General features: G+C 45.4%; 1 long non-coding RNA gene across 1 annotated transcript in view; it reads right to left on the reverse strand.

The window, feature by feature from the left end:
• LOC134807775 (uncharacterized) overlaps positions 1–17,168 on the reverse strand; it is a 36,115-nt gene extending 18,947 nt beyond the window's left edge. The window contains exon 1 of the long non-coding RNA XR_010149033.1: positions 17,084–17,168. This is a non-coding gene — a long non-coding RNA (uncharacterized LOC134807775). The remainder of the gene's footprint in view (positions 1–17,083) is intronic.
• Positions 17,169–17,852: the final 684 nt, after the last annotated feature.

Here is a 17,852-nt window from a genome sequence, read left to right on the forward strand (position 1 = left end):
CCATTAATTATAGATTCTGAGAATCAGACACTGTCCTAGGCTTGGGGAATCCAGCTTGATTAGGGCAGAAACAGCCCCTGCCCTCAGGGTCTCATAGAGAAGCCGGTCATAGGCAACATGCTCAATATCTATCATCACTTGTAACCTCGGGTGTCAGGGAAGGCTCTGAGGAGGAAATGACCTCCCGGAGATCTAAAGGGTGAGAGGAATTAGCTAAGGGAAATAGAAAGGAGAGGTGTTCCAGGCATGTGCTAAGTTCCAGAAATACAAAACACTTGGTATAACCAAGGAACTGAGACCCCAGAGTAACTGGAGCTCAAAAACAAAGGACTTCAATGGCAACAAGGAGAGCTTAGAGGCAGCTAGGAGCCAAAATGCATGGGCTGTGCTGAGGGGCTCACATTTTATCAAGAGAAGGGAATAGAAGAAACACAATGAGGAAGCAGGAAAAAAGAATTGGAAGGCAAATTTCCTGAGTTTAAGCCATTTGAGATCATATTGGCAGTTGAAAATCCCAGGATGGGATATCAGAGCCTTACATGGAATCAGGCCATCCTTCCCAGCCAGGGTTGGTGTAATGGCCTCCAAGCCTATCTGCACCTCCCCCAGCCACTCAGGGGACCTCCTATCCCAACTCTCAGGCTTCAGGCCCCAAGGGAGAGACCATCAGAGATGAGTGATTTGCCCCAAGGACCAGCAGCAAAGGGCTTGCCCCTCCCACTGGCAGCCAGTGCTTCCAGGGGATCCACTGCAGATGGACGCCATCAAAAAGAGATTAGCACAGCCCCTGAGACACCTGCAGGGAGGAGCCTTACTGGTCCCTTATTGGGAACTCCTCCAGCCGATGCTAACAGAAGAAACCGGAGCTCTCTTTGGCAGAAGCCAGAGAGGCCCTGGAAACACACTTTGCCTTTGGGGGCTTTTGCAAAATCTGTAATGGACTTGGGACTTGCAGAATGTAGAATTTTCTAGCCAAAATGTGTCAGATCCCACCTTTTAACCTTAGAGAAGAGGAAACAAAGCCAAAGAGGGAAAGCAACTTGCCCAAGGTCATGAAGCAAGTCATGGCAGAATGAATACTGGTATAGAAGTTTGAAGATTCTTCATTCAGTACTCTTTCCGATAATAATAACAATAAAAGCAGCTAAGATTTAGTGAGTATTTAATATGTACTAGATATTATTCTAAGTGCTTTGAATGTTTTAACTCATTTAATCAGCAGCACTACCCCCATCAGGCTGGTAATAGCATGATTTCCATTTTACAAATGAAGAAACTGAGGAACAGAGAGTTTAAGTAACTCTCCAAAAGTTGCACAGCTAGAAGAGTTAGAATTTGAACTCAGGCAACCTGTATGTTTAAGACCACTCAGAACTGCAGATAGACCATCCAGCTCCTCAACTCCAACCTCACCTCCTCCAAAAGGCAGAATCTATTCATTAATGTGGACTCTGCTTTTTATCAGTTGGTCTGTTTTGGACCCGGGTGGGTTCACCTGCCTTCTCCTACCCACAGCCCTTCCTCAGTCTGCAACAGCCCCTGGTTTGCACTGAGAGTATATCAGTGCAGTATACTGACTCTTTTTCTCTGTGCTAAATTATTGCTCCCATCTCCAACAAACTAAAGGCAGAAACAAGGTCACACGCCAATATGCCAGCTGACCCATGCTCCTTCACTACTCTATACTTGGCCTTCTATCCATCTCTCTAGACTTGGCTCTCTATCCCTGGTGCCTAACTTGTATAGACTACATCAGTGGGCTTTCTTTCCCTCTAGTCAATGGGAAATATGATCAGAAGACTAGAGGAGAAGAGAAAAGAGAAATTGGGGTATTTATTCCTGCAGCTCCTGCTCTTTCCGGTTACTGCAGGCTGGCTGGATCCCTCACCTACAGGTCTCTGCTGCTGTAAGGGGGACTTTCCATACAGCCTTGTCTTTTTCTGGTTCCAGTTACCACTCCTTCCCCATCCCTTCAGGGCTAGGAAAGGTAAAGAAGTTTCTCTGTTATTAGCTCCAGGGCTGTGCAACATTCTTTGTGGCTTCCCTATACCCTGCCATACTGCCATAAATAGTTCCTCTATGACATTCTTGATCTGTCCTAATTGGAGTGTGCTGTCTGTTTCCTGACTGATGCACAGGCTATTCCTTGACCTTCTGCATGGTGCACTGTGCTGTAATCCAGGTGAACGGGGACTGGCACAGAGAAGCTGGTCGCTCGCTGGTGGTGCTCCTCCTAAAAAACTAACCAGAATTATCGTGCTAAGCAGCTAACTTCAGGGTCATCATTAAAAACAATTCTGATGTCTAAAACCTAGTCTCCAGAACCATTAGCCTTAGTTACTGAGACTCAGTCACTTAGTCACGTGTCCCAAGTGACTTCTCATGCGCCAAAGCATACACGTTATCTAATCCTGACAGCAACCCGGCAAGCTTTGTGTCATTATCCCCATTTTACAGATGTGGAACTGGGGCCCAAAGAGATAGAGCTCAGAACTGAGGTTGGTAAGGCTCTTTCCCTCCACCCTGTTCCTCTGTAGAACACCTGGGCTGGACGGGTGGGCCACAGCAGAAGGATTGTTGGAAAAGGGGCAAAACTCAAAGTCCTGAGAGACCAGCTTGAATGGGGACACTGCACCTGACAGTTTGGAGTCAAATGACTCCAAAAGGGCTGGCAGAGGTTGAATAGGGCTTCAGGGCTCAAACATTAAGTAGTGACCCAGAGCAGGTATTGGGAACATCTGACAGTATTTATCTGCCAGGCATCCATTTCTCTTTCTTGTCCTTATAGCCTCATTTCCCTTAAGGAACTTCTACCTCCTACCACTCCCTGTCCATGCGGTTCAAATAGGGCTGCTGTGGCTCCACACTAATGCAGGGGACATTAGAGTATGCCTTAAAGTATTTAGGAGAGAATGATCCTTTCCTCATGATTGGTCTCGAATGGACACTTCACCCAACCTAGTACAAACTAAGCATTAGGGCTTTTCCTAAAACTGGGGCAGGAAGTGTCTTCTAAAACTAGGACAAGAAGCACCAGCTAGCAGAACACAAGCCAGGAGGTGCTCATGGCCAACTTTCCCTCACTTAGGAAGCACCTGCCTGAGGATGCAGCAAATACAAAGAAGCACAGAGTTGAAAGACAGAGAAAAGAAGGAAAATCCCATCTCCATCACCAGAGTATCTAGTTTCAGTAATGCTTTAGTTCAGCACAATCCCTGCAGTTTCAGGAACTGGAAAGAAGCTGATCCAGTCCGTGATTTGCGTAAACCTATTTGAGTTGAGTTTCTGACATATGGAACCAAGAGTCCCGACTAATATAGAAGGTCTTAAACTTCATCAAGGAATTTGGGTACAGATTAGAAAAACTGAGGCAAAAGCCCAGGTGTATGGGACCCATTGGGAGAGGCTGCAATTCCCAACATTCCTCATTGTTGAGTACACTGGCCTCTGAAATCATGCTGCCTGAGTCTGCCTGGCTCGGCTATTTATTGCCTGTGAGAGGTGCCCTCTTGTGCCTCAGTTTCCTCATCTGTATGATGCAGACATTCAAAATAGTACCATTCTGCTAGGGCTGTTGATCAAATAGGATATCGCATGCAAATCATTTACAACAATGCCTGGCAAATTGTAAAGTCTCAATACACTTTGGGTCTTACTGTTATCTTAAGCCACACAGGCAACCGAGTCTCATTCCAGACAGCAGGGCTCATTTCAAATCCAAGGAGCTGAGTTAGCTGAAGCCAAGCCGCTGGCCCTGCACCCTCGTCAGAGTGCCTCAGGGACTCTGGGACACAGCCTGCAGGAGAAACTTCAGACCTGACCAGTCCCGATGGGATTAGGACAATGGGGGCCCCCAGACTGGCAAGCTAGGGGTTTCTGGACTAGCCAGCACATCCTTCAAATGTGGCTGCAGTCGCGGAGCCTGCTAGGAGGCCCCTTCCCCCACAACCATGACCACCACCTGAGTGTTGTGATGATCCTTTCATAACTACTAGCAGCCCCCAAGAGAGGCAGGAACCAGGCCAGGGCCCGGCCCAGATTCTGCCTGAGAAAGCACATTGCCAGGCCTGTCAATCACTTTGCACTTTTGTTGCTATGTCCAAAGATAGAACAGGATATCTTTGGTTAGAGAGGAAACTGTACGTTTTCTTTTATTAAATTAAAAGTGCTCCTGACCAAGAAAAAGAAAAACATGCATAGTGAGAAAAAGCCCTGGAGCAGGAGTCAGGAGGCCAAAGTTCTAGTCCAGGTCTGTCCCTGGCTCACTAAAGGACCTTGGCAAGTCCCACCCTCTCTCCGGACCATGCTTTCCTCAGCTGTAGAATCCTGATGGGAAGTAGCTGGATGGGGAGAAAGAAAGCAATTGGATGAAGTGGTCCTGGCGGCCTCCTGGTGACCAGCAAGTGGTTTGGAAACTCACTTTCACCACAGAGACTAGTAACTTGCACAGTTCAAGAAAATGAACTTTCTTCAGTCCAGTCCTGACACAGGTTCTCCTGCCCCATTCTTTCTCGCTGTTAGCTTCTCATCTCCTGTGTCTCTCCTTAACCCACAGCTTTTGTCCTTTTCTCTCTTTCTTTTCTGTCCTTGGAGAGCAGGTTCTAAGAACTAGTTGATAATCTTAACACATGACCGACATTTGCATTAGCCCTTTGCAACTTAAAACTAACTTCACATGTATTGCTTCACTTAGCCTGAGCTGAATGGAATCCTCCCAGGGTGATATCCCCTACAGAAGACTTACTCCTCTCTATTGTCATTGCTTTATTGTCTTCCTTGTGAAGTGAAATCTCTACCAGTGTGGGGACTGCAACTACCCTGCTCATCACTGCGCCCCCAGTGCTAAAATGTAGTGCCTGTTATATGGTAGACTCATAATAAATACATGCTGAATAAACCAGCAGGCCAAATCAGCCAGACCTGGAGCTGATAGAATACGGAGCTTAAGAAAGAAGGAGGAGTCTGGTATGGCTACTGGATCCCTGTTCTTGTGAATGGTCTCGCTGCTCACCTGGTCACTGCAGGAAAAGAGACAGAAATAGGAAGCAAATCATGGTAATAAAGGACCCAATCGGGGATTGGGACTTCCCCAAACTGAAGACATAAAGACTAATGCCCAAGTAATCCTTCCATGAGAGCTGGGAGAAGTCCTCGGGGTGGCTTTTACGGAGTCTGATCATTCTGCAGCCCGCGACACCAAATCAGACGGTCTACAATATTTTCGTTGTCAGCAAGTCATCTGTGACAATTTAGACAAGGTAAGGGAGTATTTGGGCTTAAGTCAATCTGGAAGAAGAAAAGTTCCGTAAAAGCTTCAAGAAGGGAAAAAATAACAATAATAGTAAGCCCCAGTGAAGCCAATGTTTCTGATCCAGGTCAGACTCTGTAAAGAAAACCACATGGACTTCAGACATGTTGGTCAATTAGCTAAAGGGAGCATTCACCACACTTTCCAAATACTTTCTTCTTTTTGGGGGACTTTAGTTAATGAGCCAGAGGAAGTCTGGCAAAGAGAATGACAAATGGGAAGTGGATCACCTTAAAGAAACCACTGGCACAGAAACAGAGAAATCTAGACTGGCTGGGATGCTCAGCATGTATTAAAATTCCCAAAATGTGAACTCACGCCTAAGTCACACAGTCAGTGGGCTGGCTGTAGAGGAGAGCAGGGCCCATAATAAATTCTGCAGACCGAAGTCATGCCACCAACACCAATCCCAAGACTAGGGCTGAGTCAGGGAAGGTAGAAAACTGAAGTTTGGCTGTGGAGTCTTAGGAGAGCAGGGCCCTCAGGCAGAATGTGACTTGCCTTGCTAGGGCTGTCCTAGCTTAGGCAGGCTCCGAAAGGAGGCGTGTGTGGGCCTTGGCCAGCAGCTCATCTAAGGGAATGAAGTTGGGGCTGAGGAAACCATGCAGGCCATGCATGGTTGTGTGCTAAGCAAGAGGGAAATATTGTTACTGGAGGCTGGGGGGACCAGAAGGACCTTCACAGGCCCTTCTTTATCATTCCCATCATGTTGGTGCTCCCCAGGATTCAGTCTTGGCCTGCTTCTCCTCTCAGTTACTGCCTCCAGCTCCAACCTGACTCGTGAGATCCAGATGCATTCTGCAATCTGCCTACGAGACTTTTCTTACTGGGTGTCTCATGGGCCATTTGAACTCAAGATGCCCCCAGACCAGACTCATTTTCCTACTTCCTGCACAACACTGTTCCATCCCCAAGTCCAGTTTGTGAGTGAATGGCAGAACCATCTACTCGGGCACTTGAGTCAAAAACCTGGGTATTGGCCTGACCTCCTCTCTTCGTGACATCCTCCAACTGTAAATAGTCAGCAAATCTAGTTCTGCCTCTTAAATGGATCTCAAAGCCAGCATCCCTCTCTACACCCTACCTAGAATACATCAGGTGACTGTAGGTGCTTCCCTATAGATCCTGTGGTAGGTACAGCCAACCCACAGTAATTCAGAGACTGGAGGGCTGTGACCCTTTTGCTTCTCCTCCTGTTGAGATGCAAATGTCCCTCCTCAGCCTTGAATCCTAAAACCTAGCCGACCAAGCCAGCTCTCACAGGACTTGGGATCTTAACTCTTTGCCCTCAGGTTCCTCGTTTCTTCCTTAGCCTCTGCTCCTGACCTGACCCTAGCCAGGCACCCCCATCTGCCCCTGCTTACTCTGCACAGAAACCTGCCTGTCTCTTTCTCCTTGTCCTCGCCATCCCCCACCTCATCCTCTGAACTGTTCTGAGTGGCAGTGCCTCTCCTGATTGAGCCTCTCAGCTTGGGTTTGGCACCTTCTCTGAGTTCCCAGAGCCCTCTGTGTGTCCCTGTCACCGCATTCATCTCACCATATTGAATTCTCCTCATCACTTGTATAATTGGCTTCTTGGCAAGGGATGCTTAAAGTGAGGTCAGTTTCTGTCGTATCTAGAAATAAGGCAGCAAGTCACTTTTAGAGAAAATCACTGAAGTGCCTAAATCAATGGCTTAACATCATTAAAGGTTTACTTCTCGGTCAGGCGCGGTGACTAACGCTTGTAATCCCAGCACTTTGGGAGGCCAAGGCAGATGGATCACCTGAGATGAGAAGTTCAAGGCCAGCTTGGGCAACATGGTGAAACCCCATCTCTACTAAAAATACAAAAATCAGCTGGATGCAGCGGCACATGCCTGTAATCCCAGCTACTGGGGAGACTGAGGCTGGAGGAACACTTGAACCCAGGAGGCGGAGGTTGCAGTGAGCCAAGATCACATCACTGCACTCCAGCCTAGGCGACAGGGCGAGACTCCATCTCAAAAAAGAAAAAAGAAAAAAGAAAAAAAAAAGGCTTGCTTCTCCCACTGCAGTTGGTGGGGGTGGGAGGTCTTACTCTATGCGTTGTTCAGGAACCCAGACCCCTTCAATGTAGGTCCTCGGAGACTTCTCCATACAGCAAGCAGGTCAGGAAAGAGCAACCACCACCTGTGAGCCAATTCTAGAAGTTGTGCAGTCACCTCCACTCATGTTCCCCTGGCAAGAACACACTTACACGATAACACCTAACTTCAAAGTAGTCTGGAACCATAGTTGAGCTCCATGCCCACGAAGAAGAAAAGAACATGAATATTGCTGAGCACCAGCATTTTCGGCCATACCTGGCCATGATTACCAGGCAAGATTTTGTCTGTGTGATTAGTTACCAAGTTTAACCTTGGGGAAGAGAACCTTCCTTCTTTGAAGAAACCTGGACAGGAGTAGCAAGAAAAATAAAGGCAAAGGCCCCTTCGGATTCTCATCACTGCCATTGCTACACCAATTCCCCACTCCAACCACCCTGTTAGTCATCAGCCCATCTCAAGGCAAGCCATCTCCAGCGGAAGGTAGGGCACCTCCTGTCTTGAAGGGTAAGGTCTGACCACAGTGTTCTTGTGATGACCTGGGAGTCTATAGGACTTGGCCTCTCCACACACACTAGTAAGTTTCCATGGAGTCATAATGAGGTTACTGGAGGAGAAGGCATGGGCTTCCTCCAAGTAAGAGCAAGACAGGGGTAACGAGAAGATTGTACTCTGGGATACCACTGAGGAGGACCATATCTGTATCCCAAACCATAAGGTCAGAACTTTTGATTGTATTAGCTGGTCTTTTCTTTTTTTTTTTTTTTTAATTATTATTATACTTTAAGTTCTAGGGTACATGTGCACAACAGGCAGTTTTGTTACATAGGTATACATGTGCCATGTTGGTTTGCTGCACCCATCAACTCGTCATTTACATTAGGTATTTCTCCTAATGCTATCCCTCCCCTTGCCCCCAACCCCCCAATAGACCCTGGTGTGTGATGTTCCCCTCCCTGTGTCCATGGGTTCTCATTTTTCAACTACCACTTATGAGTGAGAACATGTGGTGTTTGGTTTTCTGTCCCTGTGATATTTTGCTGAAAATGATGGTTTCCAGCTTTATCCATGTCCCTGCAAAGGACATGAATTCATCTTTTTTTTTTTTTTAATTATACTTTAAGTTCTAGGGTACATGTGCACAACGGGCAGGTTTGTTACATATGTATACATGTGCCATGTTGGTGTGCTGTACCCATTAACTCGTCATTTACATTAGGTATATCTCCTAATGCTATCCCTCCCCGCTTCCCTGACCCCACAACAGACCCCGGTGTGTGATGTTCCCCTCCCTGTGTCCAAGTGTTCTCAATTCCCACCTATGAGTGAGAACATGCAGTGTTTTATTTTCTGTCCTTGCGATAGTTTGCAGAGAATGAGAACTCATCCTTTTTTATGGCTGCATAGTATTCCATGATGTATACGTGCCACATTTTCTTTATCCAGTCTATTATTGATGGACATTTGGGTTGTTTCCAAGTCTTTGCTATTGTGAATAGTGCCGCAATAAACATAGGTGTGCATGTGTCTTTATAGCAGCATGATTTATAATCCTTTGGGTATATACCCAGTAATGGGATTGCGGAGTCAAATGGTATTTCTAGTTTCAGATCCTTGCAGAATTGCCACACTGTCTTCCACAATGGTTGAACTAACTTACACTCCCACCAACAGTGTAAAAGCGTTCCTATTTTTCCACATCCTCTCCAGCATCTGTTGTTTCCTGACTTTTTAACGATCGCCATTCTAACTGGTGTGAGATGATATTTCATTGTGGTTTTGATTTGCGTTTCTCTGATGACCAGTGATGACGAGCATTTTTTCATAAATGTCTTCATTTAGCCCTTTGTCAGATATATAGATTGCAAAAATTTTCTCCCATTGTAGGTGGTCTGTTCACTCTGATGATAGTTTCTTTTGCTGTGCAGAAGCTTTTTAGTTTAGTTAGATCCCATTTTTCTATTTTGGCTTTTATTGTCATTGCTTTTGGTGTTTAGTCATGAAGTCTTTGCCCATGCCTATGTCCTGAATGGTATTGCCTAGGTTTTCTTCCAGGGTTTTTATGGTTTTAGGTCTTACATTTAAGTCTTTAATCCATTTTGAGTTAATTTTTGTATAAGGTGTAAGGAAGTGATACAGTTTCAGCTTTCCACATATGGCTAGACAGTTTTCCCAGCACCATTTATTAAATAGGGAATCCTTTCCCCATTTCTTGTTTTTGTCAGGTTTGTTAAAGATCAGATGGTTGTAGATGTGTGGTGTTATTTTGGGGCCTCTGTTCTGTTCCATTGGTGTATATCTCTGTTTTGGTACCAGTAACATGCTGTTTTGGTTACTGTAGCCTTGTAGTATAGTTTGAAGTCAGGTAGCATGATGCCTCCAACTTTTTTCTTTTGGCTTAGGATTGTCTTGGCAATACAGGCTGTTTTTTGGTTCCATATGAAATTTAAAGTAGTTTTTTCCAATTCTGTGAAGAAAGTCAATGGTAGCTTGATGGGGATAGCACTGAATCTATAAATTACCTTGGGTAGTATGGCCATTTTCATGATATTGATTCTTCCTATCCATGAGCATGGAATGTTCTTCCATTTTTTCTGTCCTCTTTTATTTCATTGAGCAGTGGTTTGTAGTTCTCCTTGAAGAGGTCCTTCACATCCCTTGTAAATTGGATTCCTAGGTATTTTATTCTCTTTGAAGCAATTGTAAATGGGAGTTCACTCATGATTTGGCTCTTTCTTTGTCTATTATTGATGTATAGGAATGCCTGTGATTTTTGCACATTGATTTTGTATCCTGAAACTCTGTTGAAGTTGCTTATCAGCTTAAGGAGATTTTGGGCTGAGACAATGGGGTTTTCTAAATATACAATCATGTCATCTGCAAACAGGGACAATTTGACTTCCTCTTTTCCTAATTGAATACCCTTTATTTCTTTCTCTTGCCTGATTGCCCTGGCCAGAACTGCCAATACTATGTTGAATAGAAGTGGTTAGAGAGAGCATCCTTGTCTTGTGCCAGTTTTCAAAGGGAATGCTTCCAGTTTTTGCCCATTCAGTATGATATTGGCTGTGGATTTGTCATAAATAGCTCTTATTATTTTGAGATACATTCCATCAATAACTAGTTTATTGAGAGTTTTTAGCATGAAGGGCTGTTGAATTTTGTCGAAGGCCTTTTCTGCATCTATTGAGATAATCATGTGGTTTTTGTCATTGGTTCTGTTTATGTGATGGATTACTTTTATTGATTTATGTATGTTGAACTAGCCTTGCGTCCCAGGGATGAAGCCCACTTGATTGTGGAGGATTCACTTTTTGATGTGCTGCTGGATTCGGTTTGCCAGTATTTTATTGAGGATTTTTGCATCAATGTTCATCAAGGATGTTGGTCTAAAATTCTATTTTTGTTGTGTCTTTGCCAGACTTTGGTATCAGGATGATGCTGGCCTCGTAAAATGAGTCAGGGAGGATTCCCTCTTTTTCTATTGATTGGAATCGTTTCAGAAGGAATGGTAACAGCTCTTCTTTGTACTTCTGGTAGAATTCACTGTGAATCCATCTGGTCCTGGACTTTTTTTAGTTGGTAGGCTATTAATTATTGCCTCAATTTCAGAACCTGTTATTGTTCTATTCAGAGATTCAACTTCTTCCTGGTTTAGTCTTGGGAGGGTGTATGTGTCCAGGAACAAATCCCTTTCTTCTAGACTTTCTAGTTTATTTGCGTAGAGGTGTTCATAGTACTCTCTGATGGTAGTTTGTATTTCTGTGGGATCAGTGGTGATATCCCCTTTATCATTTTTTATTGCGTCTTTTTGATTCTTCTCTCTTTCCTTCTTTATTAGTCTTGCTAGTGGTCTATATATCTTGTTGATCTTTTCAAAAAACCAGCTCCTGGATTCATTGATTTTTTGAAGGGCTTTTTTGTCTCTATCTCCTTCGGTTCTGCTCTGATCTTAGTTATTTCTTGTCTTCTGCTAGCTTTTGAATTTGTTTGCCCTTGCTTGTCTGCTTCTTTTAATTGTGATGTTAGGATGTCGATTTCAGATCTTTTCCTGCTTTCTCTTGTGGGCATTTAGTTTAGCTGGTCTTTTCTGATAAACTCTGAGTTACTGAGAGGCAGAAATTCTCTTATTTATCTCTAGCCCCAGGGCCTGGGGCAGAATCTACTGGCAAGAAGTGATCACAAATCCAGCTCCTCCCCGGACCACACCACTCCTAGAATCTAACCTGGGAGAACTGGCTCCAGTTAACTAAGGCAACCAGGCATCAAGGACAGACCAACAGAAAACTTCACTCAATACTGTGTTCCATCTTCCAGATAAGTCACCAGAGGCCACAAACTCTAGAGGTGTCATTAAATTCAGTCCATTTGGTTATTGTCTACTAAATACATATAGAAATCAGAATTGTAGATCAAAATACAAGTTGGAACATGATGGGGTACTACATGCTCCTAAGTGAAGGGGTGAAATGTTTATTAAGCACTGGGTTGGGGATGTTTCATTCATTAAGTCATCTCATCTCATAAGGACTGCATAAAGTAGATATTTAGATATCATTTTTCAAGTAAGAAAACAGAAGCTTAGCAAGTGCAAGTAATTTTTCTGAGGCCACCCAGTTAGTGAATGACTGCATCAAGATTTGAACTCAGAACCAGGCACAGTGGCTCACACCTGTAATCCTAACACTTTGGGAGGACAAGGCAGGAGGATCACTTGAAGCCAGGAATTTGAGGCCAGTCTAGGCAACATAGTGAGACCCATATCTCTACAAAAAAAATTAAAAATTAGCTTAGTGGGATGCACCTGCAGTCCCAGTTACTCAGAAGGCTGAAGCAAGAGGATGGCTTGAGCCCAGGAGTTCAAGGCTACAGTGAGCTATAATCTCACCACTACACTCCAGCCTAGGCTACAGAGCAAGACCCGGTCTCTAAAAAGAAAAAAAGATTTGAACTCAGGTCCTTCTTCCTCAAAGCCTGCCATCTTTTCACATACTATGAGGCCCACACTCCTCCCACCAACAGAGGCTGCTAAGAGTGAGCCGCAGCCAAGGAGTCAGCACTCCTGAGAAAGCCAAGGGGCAGAGGCATTGCTTGAAGTGAAGCCAAGCAGTGATGGTGGGAGGGGAAGAGAAAAGGAAAGAGCACACGCTGAGGGCCCATAGCATGCCAGGCATGGGGCTTGATGCTCCCCACATGGTATTACATCTCTTCCTCACAGCGGCCTAGAAAAGAGGTGTAATTATCTTCATTTTACAGAGAAGGAAAGTGGGCACAGAGAAGTGAAGTAACTGAACAAAGTCACAAAAACTGTAATGGAGCTGGAGATTGAAAGGGTAACTCAGGAAGGGCTGAAGATTCCATTGCCAAGGCCCCTGCCTGACACGTCCACTGCCACCCCTGCTGGATTATATCTAATCCAAGATGCTGCCTGATCCAGAAGGATTTATGAAGGCAAAATGCTGGGTGCATCTGGCTAGAGCCCAGCCCTCCTAGTGGTTCTGAAATCCAAGATGGTGAATCCCTGTTAACACTCAGACCAATGGTACTGGGGGCTGCAAACTTTGGGGCAAATGCAGGACAGATCCTGAGCCCCCTGCTCACCACAGGCCCAGCCTCGGGGGAGGCCATATGGGAGCACTTTGCCTTCCCTTGGCCACCTCCCACTTGTATTGCTCGGCTCTGATCTGTGTGTGTATTGTACTTTAAGAAGAAAAGGCTGCAGAGACAAACAAGGAATAAAATCAGATAACACAGAAAACCTCAAGTACAAGAATTGCTGCCAGACCAGGTGCGGTGGCTCATGCCTGTAATCCCAGCACTTTGCCAGGCGGATCACTTGAGGTCGGGAGTTCAAGACCAGCCTAGCCAACATGGTGAAACCCCATCTCTACTAAAAATACAAAAATTAGCTGTACCTGGTGGCATGCGCCTGCAGTCCCAGCTACTCGGGAGGCTGAGGCAAGAGAATCCCTTGAACCCAGGAGGCGGAGGTTGCAGTGAGCCAAGATCACATCACTTCACTCCAGCTTGAGCAAAACAGTGAAATTCCGTCTCAATTAAAAAAAAAAAAAAAAGGATTTGCTGCCATTTATGACTGCCTGTCATTTAGAATGCTAGCTTGCTAAACTCTTTTTCTAGTCCTGGTTCAAATGCCACCTCCTTTAGGAAGCCACTCCCTGGAAGGAATGCCTCTCTCCCTCTCCAATCCTCTGTGTTATGGTTAGATTTTTAATTATCATATTCAGCCCAATAATTAATTATACTTCCTTACTAAATTGTGGTCGTACTGAAAGCAAGGACCCTGCCCTCTTTGCAGTAATAAAAGTAAACTAATAGCCACCATCTGTCGGGTACTCACATGTCCCACATGCTTTATATTCATTATCTCCTTTGATACTCATGATATTCTGGTTTTTTCCACCATTTGGAAACTGACATTTAGAAAGATTACCCACAGGGTCAAGGTCCAAACTCAGATCCAAGGCTGAGCGCCTTCCAATAAGCAATGATGCACAAAGTATTTATTATAAAAATATTTGTTCAGTATTTGTGAATTCATGGGCTCCAACCCTGTCGCCCAGTGTGTCAACTAAAACGGAATGCAATAGCATTTCAGTTTTCCATTGCTGTATAATAAACCACCCCCAGCCTTAGTGGTTTAAAGCAACACCCATTTTCTTTGCACTTCATTCTGAGGATCAGGAATTCTGGCAGGGCTTAGTGAGAACCACTCCTCTCTGCTCCATGCAGGGTCTATGTTCTTCTCCATGGCCTGTCTCTTCTTGCCATGGCACATGTGTTTCCCTCTGACTGAAAACAAAGTCTTCTTAAAAGGCTCCTTCATCTCAGAGTATCAATTCTGCTGCATTCTACAACAGGCCAAAGCAAGTAACAAGTGCAGACTAGATTCAAGAGAACACAGAGATCAACTTCAGCCTTTGTTGGGAGGGGCAAGCAAGATCACATCATGAAGGACATGGACCTAGGAGAAATGATCCACTGGAGCTGGGATGGTTAACCTGATGTGCTCTCTTGGCTAGGCTGTGGGGCCCAGGTGTGGTCAAACACAAGTCTAGATGTTGGGGTGAAGGTATTTGTGGATGCGATTAATATTTATAATCAATTGACTTTAATTGAAGCAAATTTCCCTCAATAATGTGGGTGGACCTCATCCAATCAGTTGAAGGCTTTAAGAGCAAAAACACAGATTTCCTGAAAAAGAAGCCATTCTACCTCAAGTCTGCAACAAAGAAGCAGTGGAGTTTCTGCCTGGGTTTCCAGCATGCTGGCCTGTCACACAGATTTTGGACTCAAGACTACATCAGCTCTATTGAATTGCCAGCCTATTGAGCAGTCATCCAGGCTTTAGACTTACCAGGCCCCTCAATCATGGGAGCCAATTCATTAAAATAAACCTCTCTCTCTTTCTCTCTCATGTTCTCTCTCTTGCTCTGCATATGTGTATACACATACACAAACATATACATATATAATAGTGTATGTGTGTATATATATATATATATAACAGTGTGTGTATATATATTAAAAAGCATGTGTCTGTGTCTGTGTTTGTATAAAGTAGTGTATATATACACACTATTAGTTCTGTTTCTTTGGAGAACCCTGAAAATACATGAACCATTTTTAACAATCTACTGCAAACACAAAAGATAGGTTCTGATCAGAACATAGGGCTGTGGCATTAACTGTCCACTACCTTGAAGAGAGGGAGATCATTCCTAGTATGATCTGGAAATCAGAACAGAGCTGCCTCAGACCTGGGAGTTTTCATGAATGTTCTTGTTTTTCTGCTTTGGCCAGGGTTTGCTATGATAATCACCACATACACTTCACAAATTATCTCTTTTAGAGAATGGCACAGGTTCTAAGTTAAATCTTTGCTAGATCCTGCACAATCTGGTGAGGGTGCCACTGCTGCCACTGCTGGACCCTGGGAACTACCACTGGCACCTCCACTGCCCCCAGTGGACACGGGGCATGAAGCAGGCACTGCTGGCTCCAGAATAAATTCTGACTTGCCCCTGAGACACTCGCTACAAATCCAGAGCATTTACAGTGGACATTTCACTACCTGGAAATTTTACTATGTGGAGAATTCCTCACCGGGCAGGAAGTAGAAGAAAAGGAGGCTAACGGGAAAAGATTCAAGTCTACCAACTAGAGCCAGGAGAGACCTGGCCTCACATACACACAGCCCAACCTTCTCCAACTCACAGATCAATACCAGACATTTACATTCAGTACCCCCATTATTGCGTGTGACGAACCATTTTAAGTTAGTTCACTACCTGTGTAATGAGCTGTGTGAGTTCCCAGCAGGAAGCAGGGAGTACACTCAAATCTATAATAAAGGGACTATTCTTAAAGATGTGAGCAGACTTTAAGGAAACCAGCAAGGGTAGTGAAGTGCCCTGGGGTTAGCCGCAGCTGCGCTGCCTAGAACTTAGCCACCTCTGGTCTTCTGGCTGGGAGAATGCCCTCTGTCCCTCCTACCCCAATTTCCTGCCTGTGCCTTGTTCAAAAGTTACAGGCTGCTGAAGCCCATGGAAGCAGTCTGTTAGGGAAGGGAATGGTGCTGAGGAACAAATGACGGGCACCCAACGCACAGTCCTTCTGCAAGGCAGCACACTGGCAGTGTCTCTAAGCACTGCTTTCCCCCTCATGCCTGGCTTGGTAGTCTTTAAAATCCCATTTTAAGCTGAGTGTTATGGGATGCGCCTGTAGTCCCAGCTACTCAAGAGGCTGAGGTAGGAAGATCCCGCGATCCCAGGAGTTTGCAACTACAGTGAGCTATGAGGGCGCCACTGCACTCCGGCCTGGGCAACAGAGCAAGATGCCAATTCTTACAATAAATAAAGTAAAATCCCATTTCACTCAGTTAATCATTTGTAGGGCAAAGAAAGAGGATAGTAGACTGAATTTGTCCCAAGCCACCAAGAGATGTCCTCTGAGGCTCAGTGCTCTGACCTATACATTACAGATAGTAATTTTTACTTCCCAGGGTTGCTGTGTGAGTGTTCAATGAGCTCGTATGCGTGTAGAATCTTTATAAAGTATAAAGCAACATACAGAGATGCTCTGCTATGACTGATGAGGATAGAAGGGCCACAGACATAAAGCCACACATCACAGTGAAGGATGACTAGGCCATTCCAGCTCCTTTACTTCACACCCTAAGACGTCACTCCTCAGATACAGGTACTGGTGAGTTCCCAGAGCCCCAAGAAGCCGCCTCTGCTCTGATGTGCCAGCAGTGAGGAGTCTAGTCCAGGCCCCTGTAGCGTCAGTGATGACCGCCTGGATGGGCAGGCAGGAAATGGTCCCCTCGTCAGCATGACTGAGGAGCTTGAGATGCATGAACGTCAGCCCAGTTTCGGTTTCAGGAACGTTCTTTTCTCCCGAGAGGCCCCATGGGAGCACTTACACCCACAAGGATTATTTAGGGGCGTATGAAGTCAGTGAGGATGGCAAAGAGTGCTTTCCCCAGGGAACAGCTTTACAGGAGCCGCCAGCCAGAGACAGATGCACAACTCAGCGGGGCCCACGGCTGTCCCTCTGCATCCTCACAGGACCCTCACTAAGCCCTCGGCAAGAATGGCTCCAGAATTTATGAGACCAAAAGAGGCTCTGAAATGGCCTTTATTTTAAAAAGAAATTGGAAAAATATAGCGGAAACAGTGAGACTCACCCTCTGCAGAGGGGATGAAGCAGCATGACAGTCAATGGAGATGGTGCCACAGCAACTACCGCACGTGCCCACTCGACTTCTGAGTGAAACGTCCGTTTTACTCGGGAAGGAGAACACCTCCGCTCTGCTTTCACAGCTAGTGGCTCCCCACTGCCTACAAGACAATGCTCAAAGCTCCCCAGTCTGGCATTTCAGAGCCTCCTCAGCTGGCCCCACCCAGCTTTTACAAGCCTACTTCCCAGTACCACGCTCATGGACTCACGGTTCTGCTTCATGTGGCAGTCAGAGGCATAAGCTTCAAAGTGTAATATACCACGTTTCTAATGTGGGCTCCGTCCCTTACTAAGCCGTGTGACTTTCAGCAAGATCTTTAACCTCTCTGACCTGACTCAGATTTCACATCCTAAAAAATAACAGCATTTGCCACAGATTAAATGAGATTATTCATACAAAGCCTTCAGCACATTATGTAGCCCATAACCCAACTATTGTGGCTGCTACCAAGCCAAACTCTTGGCTGTGCCCTGTCCTTGGCCCCCAGAATCCTGCCTGCCCAGCCTCTCACCAGTGCGAGCCCAACCCGAGTTCCACATTGCTGCTCCAACCACATGTATCTCTCCCCTGGCCCTGATCTCCACTCCTCTCTCAAGACACCAAGTAACCACACTCACCCTGGGAAGACCACAGCCATGGGATGGAAATACTACTGGATTCAACACCCAAAGACCCTGGTTCAATTCCCCACCTCTCCAGTGACTCAACACCTGAC

Source organism: Pan troglodytes, chromosome 1, assembly GCF_028858775.2.
Source record: "Pan troglodytes isolate AG18354 chromosome 1, NHGRI_mPanTro3-v2.0_pri, whole genome shotgun sequence".
Taxonomy (NCBI): Eukaryota; Metazoa; Chordata; class Mammalia; order Primates; family Hominidae; genus Pan; species Pan troglodytes.